This window comes from Cydia amplana, chromosome 18 (assembly GCF_948474715.1).
Source record: "Cydia amplana chromosome 18, ilCydAmpl1.1, whole genome shotgun sequence".
NCBI classification, from domain to species: Eukaryota; Metazoa; Arthropoda; class Insecta; order Lepidoptera; family Tortricidae; genus Cydia; species Cydia amplana.
Window position 1 is genome coordinate 8,860,572 of NC_086086.1, and position 16,493 is coordinate 8,877,064.

General features: G+C 38.6%; 1 protein-coding gene across 1 annotated transcript in view; it reads left to right on the forward strand.

The window, feature by feature from the left end:
• Nucleotides 1-16,493, forward strand: part of LOC134656467 (large ribosomal subunit protein uL23m) — a 315,632-nt gene that overhangs the window by 102,307 nt on the left and 196,832 nt on the right. The window lies entirely within an intron of this gene.

The following is a 16,493-nucleotide window of genomic DNA, read 5'->3' on the forward strand; positions in this document are numbered from 1 at the left end:
GCCGCGTGGCCACCGCCGCCGCCGCCGCCGCCGCAGCCGCTCTACCAGCCCGAGCGATGATGCCAGCTAAACCACACCCGTCCGGAGTGTGTGAGTACATCTAACGCTCAATGTAAGATAAGATAAGATAAAAGATAGTCTCAATGTAAAATAAGATAAGATAAAAGATAGTTTATTCAAGTAGGCATAATTACAATGCGCTTATAAACCGAATTTAAACTGTTGTGAGACATGCTAACATTGAGGCTCTCCGAAACATGTCGCGCGAGTGACTTAAAACAAGTGAGTCTAAACCGTAAAATTATTCAGCGCTTATAAACGTCAAATAAAGCTACACCGGCTCCAACCCTACTCCTCTGCCCCGAGAAGATTTAAATCCCCCCTCAATTGGAGGAGGGTATCCCAATTGGGACCGGCGACAAACTCGGCGGCACACATCTTTTCAAAAAAATTACATCTTATAATTAACATAATTATATGTTGTGAATAACGCTTATTTTTAGGCTTGAAGACTCGAGCCCTCAAAGTGAGCGTTATTCACAACACTACTAACACTTTTATGGGGTTGGCCGGTCGAAGTATTTAGCAGATGGCGCCATCATAGCTTGCCCTGTCAATCCCTATAATTGTGTCAAATGTTTTGTTTTTTTAATGCCCTGAATGCCAGCCTTTTAAGCCAAATCTCATAGAAAAAGGGGCAAGCTATGATGGCGCCATCTATGCAAACCTTCTTGACAGTTGCCAACCCCATTAGACTATACATGGGTCACTAGCACTAGATAAGTTTTGCAATAGACAAATATGAAACAAGGAGGCTACTTTTTAAAACTATATTATTTTTCTTATTTAACTATTTGTTCACTGTATGTTCCTTCCGTGATTCTTCTGACGGTCTCATCGGAAGACCAGCGCTGGAAGCCCAAAGCAACATGCTGAGATTAGGCCATATCGTGGCACTTTAATATTATTTTGTATTCTCTCGATTGTTTGTGCTTACGAATAATAGTACATTATTGTCGAGGTTCGGAAGTAGCTACTTGCAGGCTGAGGATTCGTTTTAAACGGACGACCTTGGGAGTCCGTTTAATTGAATCCGAAGCCAGCAAGTAGCCTTCCGGCCGAGTCATATATAGTGCTTTTCTCAAAAATGGTGCAAGAAATAGAAATATTTTACAGAACTTACAGAAGCAACGTTCTAATTTTCACAGAAAAAAATACAACTATTAAAAAAATTTGCTTGCCGCGTTTAAAAAAAAAAGTGTATTTTTCTGCTGAAAATACGCCAACCTATTTGAGACACCTAAATAGTCGCGGTACCAACATTAAGCCTGTAACAGACTATCGCACCGCACCGCGACCTTGGAGCGTCGCACCCATAAGTGAGAGCGAGAAAGAGATATCTGTTTCACCCATAAGTGAGAGGGAGAAAGAGATATCTGTTTCTCGCTCTCACTTATGGGTGCGACGCTCCAAGGTCGCGGTGCGGTGCGATAGTCTGTTATAGGCTTTATAATAATAAGTGCTGATCATCTGTTTGGCTGTTTAAGGGACCTATGCCTTCATTTGATATGGCCATTTAAAGTTTTAAAAAGTTTGGAACTCGTTAAATAATGGAATTTGTATGCGAGATTGCAGTCCCGAAATCGAGACTGCAATGTTTTTATTTTTTGAATTACCATAAACTACGCACTTCGCGACCTATTTTTTAACCGGCAACGTCGATTTTGCCGTCCATTTTTGAGAAAATTATATTATATTATTAACATATGTTTTTTTTTTGTTGCAGAACATTTTATGGAGGCTGGTTCTCGATGTCTCCCAAGACTTTATTGACGCGGAACAGTGCATTCCTATGTTGTGTATGAGTAGGGTACGGGTACGAGTAGTGAACCACTGACGCCCCGCGCGTGACAAGTGCCCTTACGTCGCCCCGCGGCGCTCTAGTCCAGTATTTATTGTTATACCGTTGTTGACACTAGGAAACTAACCGGAGGGTGCCAGTCTGAATTGAGCCGCGAATAAAACATAACGAGTTAGAAATTTCACAGGCTGTGATATGCGACTGATTCCCTTATAAATATGTTGTAAGGTAGTGTTGTTACTGGTAGCGGTAAGGGTCCCGCGCCAGCTGACGTCGGTTCCTAGAGCGAAAGCGCCGCGCTGCAGAATTTACACGTACTATAACAAATTATATACATTTTAATTAAGATAGAGCGAATGCCACTATGAAAAATTATATGTTTACATTCCATAGTGCCATTGTCTGTAACTTTATTTTAAATCATAATTAAGTTAAGGTGCGAACTTCAGTTTCCAAATGCACTCTTCACCTTAAGTCCCGCCTGTGTACATATCGGAGGTTTTAAGCCGCAGAGCGGGTCGTGGCGCTCGCATTCGGAAACTGTCGGTGACCGCCGCCGACACTTGCATGTTTGTATGTCGGCCAACAGTGAACGCCGAAACGCATCCTTTGCTGCCGGGCAACACAAGACTGAGGATAAATTGCTGCGAATGTTCTCGAATAGTCGCTCGGCTCGGATGCTGCCACAATACGCGTCCTATTATTTTTAATATTTATATTGTTTATATCTAAGTTATTTAATGTGTACATAGTAAGAAAGGAGAAAGATGAAGAAAAAATTCATATACAGGGTGCTTCCTGTAACAGGAGCAATAAATTAAACTGTAGGCTGTACTCCTCAAACTGACCAACATTTGTTCAGCAACTTTTAAAAATTATGAATCCTTTAGACTTCCTCTTTTTCATACAAAATAAATATTGCCTGCAATGTACGCTGACATCAGTGTGTTTGACGTTGCTTGTCACGCTTAAAACATAACAAAATTTGCAATACATTGCGTCTTAGAATAAACTTTAAAGTGTAATAAAAATCAAAACCTGAGTTATTTTCAAAAGTTGCTGAACAAATGTTGGTCAGTTTGAGGAGTACAGCCTACAGTTTAATTTATTGCTCCTGTTACAGGAAGCACTCTGTATGTGAAATGCATTCGTTGATTGTGACGTGTAGGGTGCGACCGTTCGCCGGGACTCTAGACATCACAGACATCGCTCCGTCGTTACTGACTATTATTACAAAAAAATTGGAATGTTTTAAGATTATGTACATTTTGTGTAAATATACTTTTATGGTGTGTAAAGAGTAAATGACAAAAATATGTAATAAAAAAATGATGTGGAGCCCGGCGCGAGCGCTCGTGCCGCTGGCGACTGACCTAATATTGTCATAGGCTTTAACAATAACGCACAGATCATATCCAAAGAACCAAAAGAACCAAAGAACACTTCTTTCTACAACGCCAGATTCCCTAAATACCAGATTTCCAGAATTATAAGATTTCGAAACGCTAGATTTTTAACACCAAATTTAATACCCAGTACCAAAGAGATAGTAATTAAATATGAATGTCATATTTTGGAAATCCGGTATTACCACGTTTTAGGATTGGTTTGGGAAGGTCCAAAGTACATATTTTAGGAGGTTCATACAATATTTTTCTCTGCGTGATTGTTAAAGATCTGAAACATCAGGCCCCTATTTCACCAGTGACAGGTGCGACAATTGTCGACATCACTGCTGCTGACGTCACAGGCCTCCATAGACTACGGTAACCGCTTACCATCGGACGGGCACTGTGCTTGTTTGCCACCAACATTTTAATAATAAAGTAACTCCATTATACCGCCAATAAATAAGTACTTATTTTGCGAAGCTAATGACAATTGTCACAAGAGACACGACAATTGTCACGAAATTCCGACACAGAACTCATTTCCTGTCAAGAATAAAGAAAATTCTTTTAAATCCTGTGACAATTGTCATAAACTTCGCAAGACAACTAGAGACAAACCAAAGAAAGTCTGCAGCGCTAGATTAAAAGTAGTTTTTAAAAATCAGTATGCGACAACACCACAGAAAATGGATTAAATAGTCTTGATACTTGTGAAATTTCTACCATATTTACCGTCTATGAAAAAATTAAGCTGTATGCACAGCTTAATTTTTATGGTAAAATAAATTTCATTCCAACAATAGATGTCACTATTAATATGTAGACATATACTAATATTGATAAATAATATTGGGAGAATGTGACATTTGGCTTCATCAAAATTAATAAGCTTTTGTAATATCCGCGACGGCGGTAAATGGGCACAGAGGGCCTACCGCGAACACCGAAGTTCTCAATATGCGAGCATCTTTCTCTTTTACTCCCATTAAGGCGTAATTAGATTGACAGAGAAATTGCCCGCAATTTGCGAACTGAAGTTTTCGGAAAAACGAAATAAACCATTAAAACAATAAACATATATTAAAAATTAATTTTAGCTTTAACTAGTAGGTACCCATGCCGTGAGCATAAGCATGGAGGTTGTGGGTTCGAGCTCAAAACCCGGCTAGTACCAATGAGTTTCTCGAAATGTTAGAGGAAGTTCATAAGTATGCCTATACCTATTAGGTGTGTTCAATTTGCTGTGAAACCTTAGTCTAAACCAATATTATATTATCTAAGTAGGTACATATGGTGAAGTATTAAGATGTTTCATTCCACTTACCCGTCATCAACTCCAAATTTTGTAAACATTGTCGTTTTTCAGCTTGAATCGCCTCGTGCTGACTTTTTACAAGTGTAAAATTATTCGTCATGCGGAAAAGTAACTCCCGCACGCCGGTTTTGTAAGGTTTCACCATGTTTATTCCGTTCATCACAAAACACAATGAATATTTAAACGATTTTGACAAACAGATACCATAGTGCATGACGTTTACTGACTGCTTAAAAAACATTGCCATATGTAGTTTTTTAATTCGATGTCAAATTATTGCGCTGCAGACTTTCTTTGGTTTGTCTCTATCTGTTTTTTCCGATATAATAAAGTTTTTTTTTAATAATATAATGATGGTGGCAAACAGGAATATTGCCCGCCCGATGGTAAGCGGTAACTGTAGCCCATGGAGGCCTGTGACGTCAGCAACAGTGATGTTTTACAATTGTCGCACCTGTCGCCGTGGTGAAATAGGGGCCAGAAGTCGTTGTAATATGATGTTATATTATGGTGCTAGTGTTACGCCACGAGCGAAAAAGATTCCGCTCACTGCGGAACCAGTTATCTAATTTATTTGTAATGTTTATGATATAAACTAATTGGTGCTATTATGTGTATTGTTATGTTGCCTTATTGTATAGGCCAAAGCCGCGGCCTCGCTTGCTGTTAAATAGGTGCCTAGATTAAGAACTCAAATATAATGCTAGATCTCGAATTCCTACGTCAAAGTAAGGTTAAATTAAGAACGGGCATATCTTTAAAGTAACAAAGACACTGTTTGTTACCTTTACTATCGTTAGGGATTTGTGCTACATAAACTAATAGTTCATAGTTCGTTGGTGCCTAGCGCAAGTGTCGTTGTCGCTCGCAACGTGAAGTTGTTAATGAATTACAAAATTTATGCAATTCTGTTAAGCATTATTGAATTTTACTTAGATGAAGTCGATATTAGTCATTCGATATTAAATGTTTTACAGTTTCATATTATAAAAGTTGTCGCTTCAAAGTCTAGTTCAGAGTATTATATTAGTATTGTTTGCTAGTCCGTATGTCTGGCGTCGCGCACCGTCGCCGGCGTCGCGCGTACTGCATATATGCGTCGCGCGTACTGCATATATGTGTCGCGCGTACTGCATATATGCGTCGCGCGTACTGCATATATGCGTCGCGCGTACTGCATATATGCGTCGCGCGTACTGCATATATACGTCGCGCGTACTGCATAATATATGCGTCGCGCGTACTGCATATATGCGATGCCCGCGCTCGCGTCGGGGGTACCTTTTGTTCTATGGCCTTAGCTATATCGGTGGCTGTTGACAGGATGTTAGTATTTTAATAATTTGTAAGTAATAAAAAAAAACTTACATATTATCCTGTCATGAACGAGTGAGACGTTATAGTTTCTCGACGTGAAAGGGAACAGCAGTATACCTCCGGCCGCCGCACTCCACTCGAGCTCTTTACTTTTTGTAAATAATCGCCAGGCAATTTTATAGCGTTATGTATAAGTTTTATATCGATTTTACATTGGCACTCGGCCGCGCTGAATATAAAAGTACAATAAATAATTTTAAAACAACTTATATACGTCTAAGAATACTGATTAGAATAATATTAAAAAGTGTCTCAAAACTGTTTAATTTTTGAAAAGATATAATAACTTGATGAAGCCGACATCAAAAAAATATAAATAAAAACAAAAAAATATAAAAAAACAAAAAAAAATCAATAAAAACGCCATAAAAATAACAAAAAGAGAAAAAAAACATGGACTTGACTACGATCAGAGACTGATCGAACGCCATGTCGTGGCGGGAAGGGAAAGGGAAGGTTTTCACAGCTGTATTCGAGCGCAAAGTTGACGAAAGATATGATCTTCCCGTGAATGTAGCGCTCATTTAGGTGAGGTGATGAAGATGGGGGTCCTGTCTAGTTAGTTCCTACGCTCAGACGGCGGTGAACTTTATGCCAATGTCATAAAGTTCACTGTCGACTGCATAATTGTATTGTAGTAACTACTGGCGATAGCCCGATGGTAGAACCGACCTGCTGCGCGCCCTCTCGTGCGCAGGGAGTGCGCGCCGCGGTCACGTGTCCACCCTGAAGTTTCCCTTTACTGGATGCTCTCAGCTCTCCTACAACTTTGAGTTGCGAGTCACCATGAGTGGAAGCGAGCGAAAATCATGGCACAATCTTACCCATGGTCGTTGGCCGCGTGATGTGGTGGGAATAACGTAAAACTACTTTATCTTCCGAATATCTGAAGTCGATCACGGCAGAGTATCCACTGAAACCAAGGGAACAGTATAAGTTCCAACGACCACAAAATCCATATAAGCGCCCTTAAATTTTTTACCATCCAGCTGCAATAAAGAAATTAGATTTATCCAAACTATCTTGTTATCTATCACGCTGCTGTTTATTGGTGCTAAAGCCGGGTGGCCGTTGAAAGTCCGGTATTTCATGCTTGAGAATTTAAGGAGGCTTTGTAGCCTCGCGGCCTTAACGAGAACTTGAAACTGCCGTTTGTATAAAATTTTTGCTCATTATTATAATTGTGCGAGGTATTATCGTCACAGTCTTGTTCGTCCCTTTACCGCTTGTCCTCAAATCATCTCTCCATCAAGAAGTACAAGATCTATTTAAAGAATCAGGATTTTACACTATTCCATATTCCAGATTTTAGGCATACCTACACCGAAATAAAATAATTTCAAAACGCAATCTAGAATAGCCTAAAACTTTCGATTCTGCTACATGTAATAAAAATGATATTTTAGCAATTAAAATTTAATAATTTTCAATATTTTGAATTGGCGGTATTTGTGGGACAAGCGAAAGGATCAAACTGGCTGTGAGTTCTCTTCAAATTGTTAGGTGTAACGTAATAATTTGTGAAATTAAAATGTACTTAACCATTATTTTGATGTTCATATAAATAAAGTGCAAAATTATTTCGTGAAAATCGGGAGTTTGTATGTTTGTAGGGAGTTTAAATTGGTATTGAGCCAATTGTGTATAATGTTAATATTGTAAAGTATTGTAAATGTACGTAAATCTCTAATTAATGAATAACTATAGTTTTACAGCCCCAAGGCTTTCAAATAAAATTGTTTTGTAAAAATATTTTTGTCATGTTTTTGACAAATTTTCTCTTGTGTTGCATTTTATTTTATTGAACACGAGTAATTTTATTGTCCTTGTTATACAAAGAAATTATTGTAAAGAAAATATTCTGTAATAGTTAAAACATTATACAAACCGCCGAAATGTTTGTTTTATTTATTCCAACTTACATTAAATTAATTGTCCTGAAATAGGAATGTGGTCTTTCTACAAAAGGTAGGTACATTTTGATAGGTATGGTATGGACGAAGGTATCTTAAGCACGTCCCTTTATTTGTTTTCTTATTTTTATACTAGGAGGCAATCCTCTTTGTATTTTATGAGTTTTGAAAAATGCGAGTGAAAATGTTGAAATTTTATTATATTATTAACAATTTCAGGGATTCCGTTAGCCCATGAGATGTCATTGAAAAGATTGGTTTACGCAGAACTGCCTCTTTCAACTCACTTAAAATGTCATGGACCTTAATTAAATGCCAATTAGACATCGCCAGGGATCGCGTAATCATAACGGTGTGGTTAATAGACGTGGCGTCTTGGCGTGGCGTGGCCGGCGCGCCGTGAACTGGCGTGAACCGACCGACACCAGCGGATTCCGCACCGACCTCGACACTGGCTACTGGTTAAAAAGGCAAACCTGCTTCAGATCACTCATGCTCATAAGACCTTTTAACTCCTAGCATAGTATTCCGACAATTCGCTACCACAGCCCTTTTATGTGTCTTCCATAAATGGACTTACGAATTACTTGGACGAAAATTTCGAAACGCATAAGGCTGAAGTGACGTTTCACACCTTATTGAATATTTCAAGAATTTAAGTGGGAGGATTATTGTCTCACCAAATATTTGTGACTTTTTTGGAATGGGCGCCAAGTGGTGAGCAAAAGCAAATTAGCAAAATTTTAAAGATGAACAGAACTAAACTCGCCTACCTTCGGTTATCCTAACATCTTTAAAACACTTTAACTAGTAGTTCGCCCCGAACTGAGAACTCGCGGTTAACCAAAAATTATAATAGCGATTGACTTTGTTGCACCTACTTAGGTACTCGTATAGTGCGACATAAAATAATAGAAAATAAATGAGGGCGCCACTTTCTACGTAACTGTCACATTTTTGACGTAAAATGCTTACACATGGCAACAATTTAGTATGGACATTTTTGTGTTCCATTTTATTTAATTTCTACTATTTTATGTCGCTCTATAGGCGGCAATGGATCAAAGATCGCGTGGATTTATTGCAAGGTCTGTGGAGCCCTTAACTAATTGATTTAAACAAAGAGTAGTATGTATATATAATATAGTTGGCCAAGCAGATCTTGTCAGTAGAAAAAATGTAGGCGCGAAAGGATATGGTCTCATAGAAAATTTGAGTTTCGCGCCTTTTTCTACTGACAAGATTTGCTTTTTTGCATCAATTTTGAAGCGCCATTTACAAGTTTAGCGTCAAGTAATATAGATGGCGCTATTTTTTCGAATAAAGGGCTTCGTATACGGCTGTCCCTACCCTGGATTACAGTCGCCACCATAGAGATTAAAATAAACTGTATCTGTGCTAAGCCGAAATATTTCCTGTCAAATGTCAAATACATATATTATGTTTATTCTATTTTATTTTTATCTTGCTAATTATTTCAAAATGGTATATATTAAAAACGATATTATAAAAGTGTAAGTCGAGCACTTTCATTTGATACTAAACTCGACCATGTTTCTTGCAAAAAAATGACCAGAATAGCAAGACCTCTCACAAACAGCTTTTTGGCCTTCTAAGCTCTTCTAGCTCAATAACCTCTTGATCGGGCCTGCTCATAATTTAATGACTAAAATATAATGCCCTCGACTACACGTTTACCCAATTTCATTTAAATTAGAACAAATTTACTTAAGTTATTGAGTATCAAACTATCTTCTGACAGTTCAGCTTAAAAACATCGAAATGCCGAGACGTGCCGCTAGCCAGCCGCGTGTTCAAAGTCGAATGTAAGAACTTCGCTTCGCTTCGCTCGCTCGTTCGATAAGTAAAAGTATATCTAAAGTGTCATTCAATAGAACTTGCTAACTATGTAAACAAACCGCCATACTAAAATTGACACTGAATGCCAATTTACTAGTAACTTTTGTTTACTTATTTAGCAAGTTCTATTGAATGACACTTTAATCGATAACGCCTATAACAATTCCGTTGTAATCACAATTAGGCAGGAGGTATAGTAAACGTACCTATCTACTGGTGCTCGACGCGGTCCCAGTAACATGTCATCCACGCAGGAACAGTACCTACTCGTAGACCTACGTAGTACCTCACTCTTCTAGAGGCAGTAGGTCAAAGATTTTTTTAACGTCTGGTTAGAATCAGAAACATAAAATGTCAGTTACCTACTGTTAGGGCCACGTTAGGGCTTAGGGCTGCCATTTGTCAGGGTTTCCGTGGATTTCTCTGAGTTTGGGGTGCCAACAAACTGCATTCTAAAATTGAAATAAATGTCAAATGTCACCTACCTATGAAAGAAAAAACCGTTCGGCAACCTGGGTCACACCAGCGGTTTGGGTCGAATTTTTCCCTCATAGCTATACTTAAGCAATTTCTTAACACTAGTTGTCACCAAAGCGCGTTAGTGTTAAGTACCTATAACTAATGGGATTTCTTGTTCTCAGTTGTTACCACTAGGAGCACGTCGGCGGTAACTAGAATAACCCGAACTCATCTATGACATATCCTTTCCTTTGAAAGTGATACAGATGAGTGTGGTATTTGGCAAACATCGGCCTGACTTCATCGCACAATTAAGAAACGTTATTAATTTCCAGTGAGCAGCAGTTCCATCCGCGGGTCCTCTGACTGACTCCTTAACGAGCAGCATAAGTAGTCATGCCCATGCGCTCCAATTTCTTGCTAATTTGAATGTCATACATCATGATGAACATTATGCCTTGTTTACACGCCAAAGGCTTAAAGGTTGTGGGCAATCTAGATGTGGCTAGTGTACAAGGTGATTGATACCAAAGATTTAAAAAAACTTTGAAGGTATTCGGCTGTAATATATAGTATGGCGATCGACATAGGTAACTAAAGTTCATCTACTTGGGATGATGATGATGATAATATGATAGATAGTACTGCGATTAATAGTAGGTACCTATTTATGTTGTACCTACCGAAATTACCTAGTTAGGTGCCTAGGTGGTAGAATTAATTCCAAGAATTGCACGAAGAAGATAGTGTACTTAGGCAACAAAGTGTGATTTTAAGTATCTTTCTTTTACGAGTACGAGTATAGCCCATTTCAGTGTATTTTACTCACCTAGCCACTACTACGTCTGTCAGTTACTTAGTAGATTTAGATCACGCTACATCCTTCCTATTTCAGCTACGTGGGTCAAAAACGGTCGGGAAAAGCGGCGTCTTTTCTGAGGACATTCCAAAAGTTACCGTTTTGGATACGTTTATCTAAGGGTGGTATTCCACTTGTCTAATTTCTTGTCCAATGTGTATTCGCGTTTCACATTTTGCTTAATGAGAGAGTGAGACGCAAATGACGCAATGCACATATTGGACAGGTGGAATACCTCTCTAAGACTTATCGTACAGCTTTTAATAAGAAACTTAAGAAAGCTAGAATAGGTTTTAACTAGGGCTTGCAATTCGAATATTCGAATATTCGAATTTGTCGAATATTCGACCTGTTTTGATATTCGAATATTCGGCCGCTCAGGTTTCGAATATTCGAATATTTTTTATTACTATAAAAAAATCTATGTTATCCGCTGTAGTTACAGTTTCTGTGTGTTTTACGGGTATTTACAGTAAATGAGGAACGGTAGGTACCCAAATACGAAGGAAATAATATTTTTACTGTATTCCTCTCGATAGACTTCGTGAATACAGTGAAACCTAACTCAATTTAAAAAAAAACGAAATCAAAAAGTATGTTATTTTTACGGTGCGTAAGTTTTAAGTTAAAGGGTCATTCTGTTTATTCAGTACAAGCGTACGTTAAGCGAATTTTTGAAGTCTTAACCTTGCCACTTATCGCAATTCTCAAATTTAATCATACCAAACCTGCCCAACTTGGTAATCTAACCATGCACCTTTAGCTGACGAATAATCCACCCAGTAGTCAACTAACGTTTTCCCTTAAATATTCCAATATTATATAATTAGGCGACCATTAGGAATAATAACTTGCCAAAACAAATAAAGTCAATAAAGATTCAAAATACAATGAAATTAAAGGCCTTTTTACAGGCCTCTGAGTGATTACAAGTTAATTTAAATCGGAAAATAATTACCTACTAAAAAAAATATCTTACATACCTAGGTGTTTGGATGGTTAAAGTTATATTATTTCACGCAACGACGCATTTATAATAAGTTTTATCTAGATATATTAAATACGTCTAATTTTGGCGTTTTACTTGTTTTTATAAATGTGGGCATCTTATAAATAGTAGGATGATAAAATCTAGTCAATTAAGTGGATTTCTGCCAAATATCCTTAGTTTTAGCAATATGTGAAAAAAGCTTTTGAATAAAACGATAATAAACCGATTTCTCGTTCCTTTTCTTATTTTTTATAATATTCGAATCTTTCTTTTGCCTGGCTCCTTCCCATTTACTTGGGGTCGGCCCTTCTAATCATGCGTCGCCAGGCCGGTCGGTCCTGGGTCGTCTCTGGTCTTAGATTTCCATTCTTCATATCTTTTCTTACAACTGCCATCCAGGTTGTCAGGGGTCTCCCTGGTCCCCGGGCTGCAACAGCCATATCCAGGACTTTTTTGGTCATGTGTTCTGTTGGTCGTCGCATCACATGGCCATACCACCTTAATCGGCTCTCTACGAGTTTTTCTTGGATAGCTTTTACCTTGAAACTGCCTCTTACGTAATTGTTTCTGATATGGTCAAGCCTCGTAACGCCGCCTGCCCACCTGAGCATTTTCATTTCAGCGCAGTGTATCTTATTTTCGTGTTGCTTTTTGAGTGGCCAGCATTCGGCCCCATAAGTCATTGCTGGGCGCACTGCTGCTTTATATACTTTGCCCTTGATTCTTACTGGCATTCTACTATCACAGAGCACACCCGTGAGCTCTCTCCACTTCATCCACCCCGTGTTTATACGATGGGTAACATCCATGTCTATTGATCCATCATCACAGATAATAGAACCGAGGTATTTGAAGTGGGAAACCTTTTTCGAATAATTATTCGAATATTCGAATACGTCGTCAGAAAAAGTCGAATATTCGAATATCTGAAAGTTTCGAATATTTGCAAGCCCTAGTTTTAACATAAGTACCTAATATAAGTATACAACATATAGGGATTAAAGAAAGAAAATTACGCTTTAAAGTCCGTTTATTTTATGATGTCCACAGGAAAGATTTATAATCTTAACTCATAGTAAAAAAGTTTTATACGTTTTGGCGCAAAATAACTGCTAGATTTCTTTTCTAATAATTTGCGTTTGTTATTTTGTTATTTTTTGTTATTTTATTTATTTAATACAGTGCAAGCTTACAGTACTACACCAATTCGCTTACACACTAGAAACATCTATACATTACAAAAAACAAAAGAAAAACATGCAAACAGATACAATGTCAAGAAAGATAAAACTTACAAATTCAGTCAATTACAATATTTTTAAGATTAAATAATGTCGAGAAAAATGAAATTTACAATTCAGTCAATAATTTACAATATTTAGAATTAAGAAAGTCTAGCCGTATTGCATAGGCATGCTAAACTATTAGCGAACATGTCAGTATCTGCGTACTGAGCGAGCATTGAATGAAGACTCCATAAAGCGCGCGAGGTAGGAGCGTGCTTCGCGTAGCATGTGCGAGCGGAAGGCCGCTGCAACAGGCATGGCCAGCGGCGCGGCGCTACCGCCCCGTCCACATCCTGAGGTAAATACTCTTAGGAACTACCAATCCCATCCTCTCCAACACCTCTGGACTGTCGAGTCGATGATGAACGACCGAGAGATAGTGAACTAAGAGTAACAATTTCCTCCTCAATTCAAGCGTATCCAGCCCGACCATCCCCGATACAAAGATGGAGGGATAGAGGTACGGATAGTACCCATAGGCTTTTTTCTATAACCAGCGAGCAAATTTGCGCTGTATTTTCTCCAACATTAGAGAGTACTTGTCTTCGTAAGGATCCCACACAACAGCAGCGTACTCTAATTTGCTGCGCACATATGCGTTATAAAGAACTTTAGCCACTCTAACATGAAACTGTTTACATATCCGCATAACAAATCCTAAAATTTTACTAGCCTGCTTACTAATATTAATTACATGTGTGTGAAAGTCAAATTTATCCACAAGAATTAAGCCTAGGTCGCGGATTTCACTAACTCTCTCCAGGGTGACATCAGCTAAACTGTATTGAGTTTGGAGTGGCGAACGTTTGCGTGAGAAAGTTATCACCTTACACTTATTTGCATTAAAAGGCAGCCGATTTAACACACTCCACTCAGCTGCAGCATCAATATCAGCCTGCAATGCCACACTGTCAGCCACACTACTGACACCTCGGAACAGCTTCAGGTCATCAGCAAAAAGGAGGCATTTAGCAGTGAGAGCTACGTTAGGCAAGTCATTGACCATAAGGAGAAACAGCGTAGGCCCCAGAGTACTGCCCTGGCTTACTCCAGACCGGGTGTAGTAATCATTTGATTCAAAACCGCTCACCCTGACATACTGTTGTCGGTTGGACATGTAACTCGCGAAAAATTTCAAAAGTTTCGGCGTAAAACCAGCTAGCGCTAGTTTCCCCAACAGAATGTCGTTGTCGACCAGGTCAAAGGCCTTCCTGAAATCGAAGTACGCAGCATCAACCTGGCGTCCCTCATCCATCTCTTTGCAAACATAGTCAGCGAGAGCTACGAGATTAGTTTAGCTCTAAAACACATATATGTAGGTAGTCATCCCTGACCCTGTATAATCACTAGGGCTTGCAATTCGAATATTCGAATATTCGAATTTGTCGAATATTCGACCTGTTTTGATATTCGAATATTCGGCCGCTCAGGTTTCGAATATTCGAATATTTTTTATTACTATAAAAAAATCTATGTTATCCGCTGTAGTTACAGTTTCTGTGTGTTTTACGGGTATTTACAGTAAATGAGGAACGGTAGGTACCCAAATACGAAGGAAATAATATTTTTACTGTATTCCTCTCGATAGACTTCGTGAATACAGTGAAACCTAACTCAATTTAAAAAAAAACGAAATCAAAAAGTATGTTATTTTTACGGTGCGTAAGTTTTAAGTTAAAGGGTCATTCTGTTTATTCAGTACAAGCGTACGTTAAGCGAATTTTTGAAGTCTTAACCTTGCCACTTATCGCAATTCTCAAATTTAATCATACCAAACCTGCCCAACTTGGTAATCTAACCATGCACCTTTAGCTGACGAATAATCCACCCAGTAGTCAACTAACGTTTTCCCTTAAATATTCCAATATTATATAATTAGGCGACCATTAGGAATAATAACTTGCCAAAACAAATAAAGTCAATAAAGATTCAAAATACAATGAAATTAAAGGCCTTTTTACAGGCCTCTGAGTGATTACAAGTTAATTTAAATCGGAAAATAATTACCTACTAAAAAAAATATCTTACATACCTAGGTGTTTGGATGGTTAAAGTTATATTATTTCACGCAACGACGCATTTATAATAAGTTTTATCTAGATATATTAAATACGTCTAATTTTGGCGTTTTACTTGTTTTTATAAATGTGGGCATCTTATAAATAGTAGGATGATAAAATCTAGTCAATTAAGTGGATTTCTGCCAAATATCCTTAGTTTTAGCAATATGTGAAAAAAGCTTTTGAATAAAACGATAATAAACCGATTTCTCGTTCCTTTTCTTATTTTTTATAATATTCGAATCTTTCTTTTGCCTGGCTCCTTCCCATTTACTTGGGGTCGGCCCTTCTAATCATGCGTCGCCAGGCCGGTCGGTCCTGGGTCGTCTCTGGTCTTAGATTTCCATTCTTCATATCTTTTCTTACAACTGCCATCCAGGTTGTCAGGGGTCTCCCTGGTCCCCGGGCTGCAACAGCCATATCCAGGACTTTTTTGGTCATGTGTTCTGTTGGTCGTCGCATCACATGGCCATACCACCTTAATCGGCTCTCTACGAGTTTTTCTTGGATAGCTTTTACCTTGAAACTGCCTCTTACGTAATTGTTTCTGATATGGTCAAGCCTCGTAACGCCGCCTGCCCACCTGAGCATTTTCATTTCAGCGCAGTGTATCTTATTTTCGTGTTGCTTTTTGAGTGGCCAGCATTCGGCCCCATAAGTCATTGCTGGGCGCACTGCTGCTTTATATACTTTGCCCTTGATTCTTACTGGCATTCTACTATCACAGAGCACACCCGTGAGCTCTCTCCACTTCATCCACCCCGTGTTTATACGATGGGTAACATCCATGTCTATTGATCCATCATCACAGATAATAGAACCGAGGTATTTGAAGTGGGAAACCTTTTTCGAATAATTATTCGAATATTCGAATACGTCGTCAGAAAAAGTCGAATATTCGAATATCTGAAAGTTTCGAATATTTGCAAGCCCTAATAATCACTGATTATATGTACTCGTATAGGTTACCTACCAAGTTGCACAAGGATCAACCCTGATTCCAGTTGACGGTTGGAAGGCCCAGCCCTGACACCGCCATTCATGATGAGAACAGTCTGCGTACGTGCGTAATGTGCACGTCGTCTAAACAAGTAATTAATCGACACCAGACTGATTAGCGA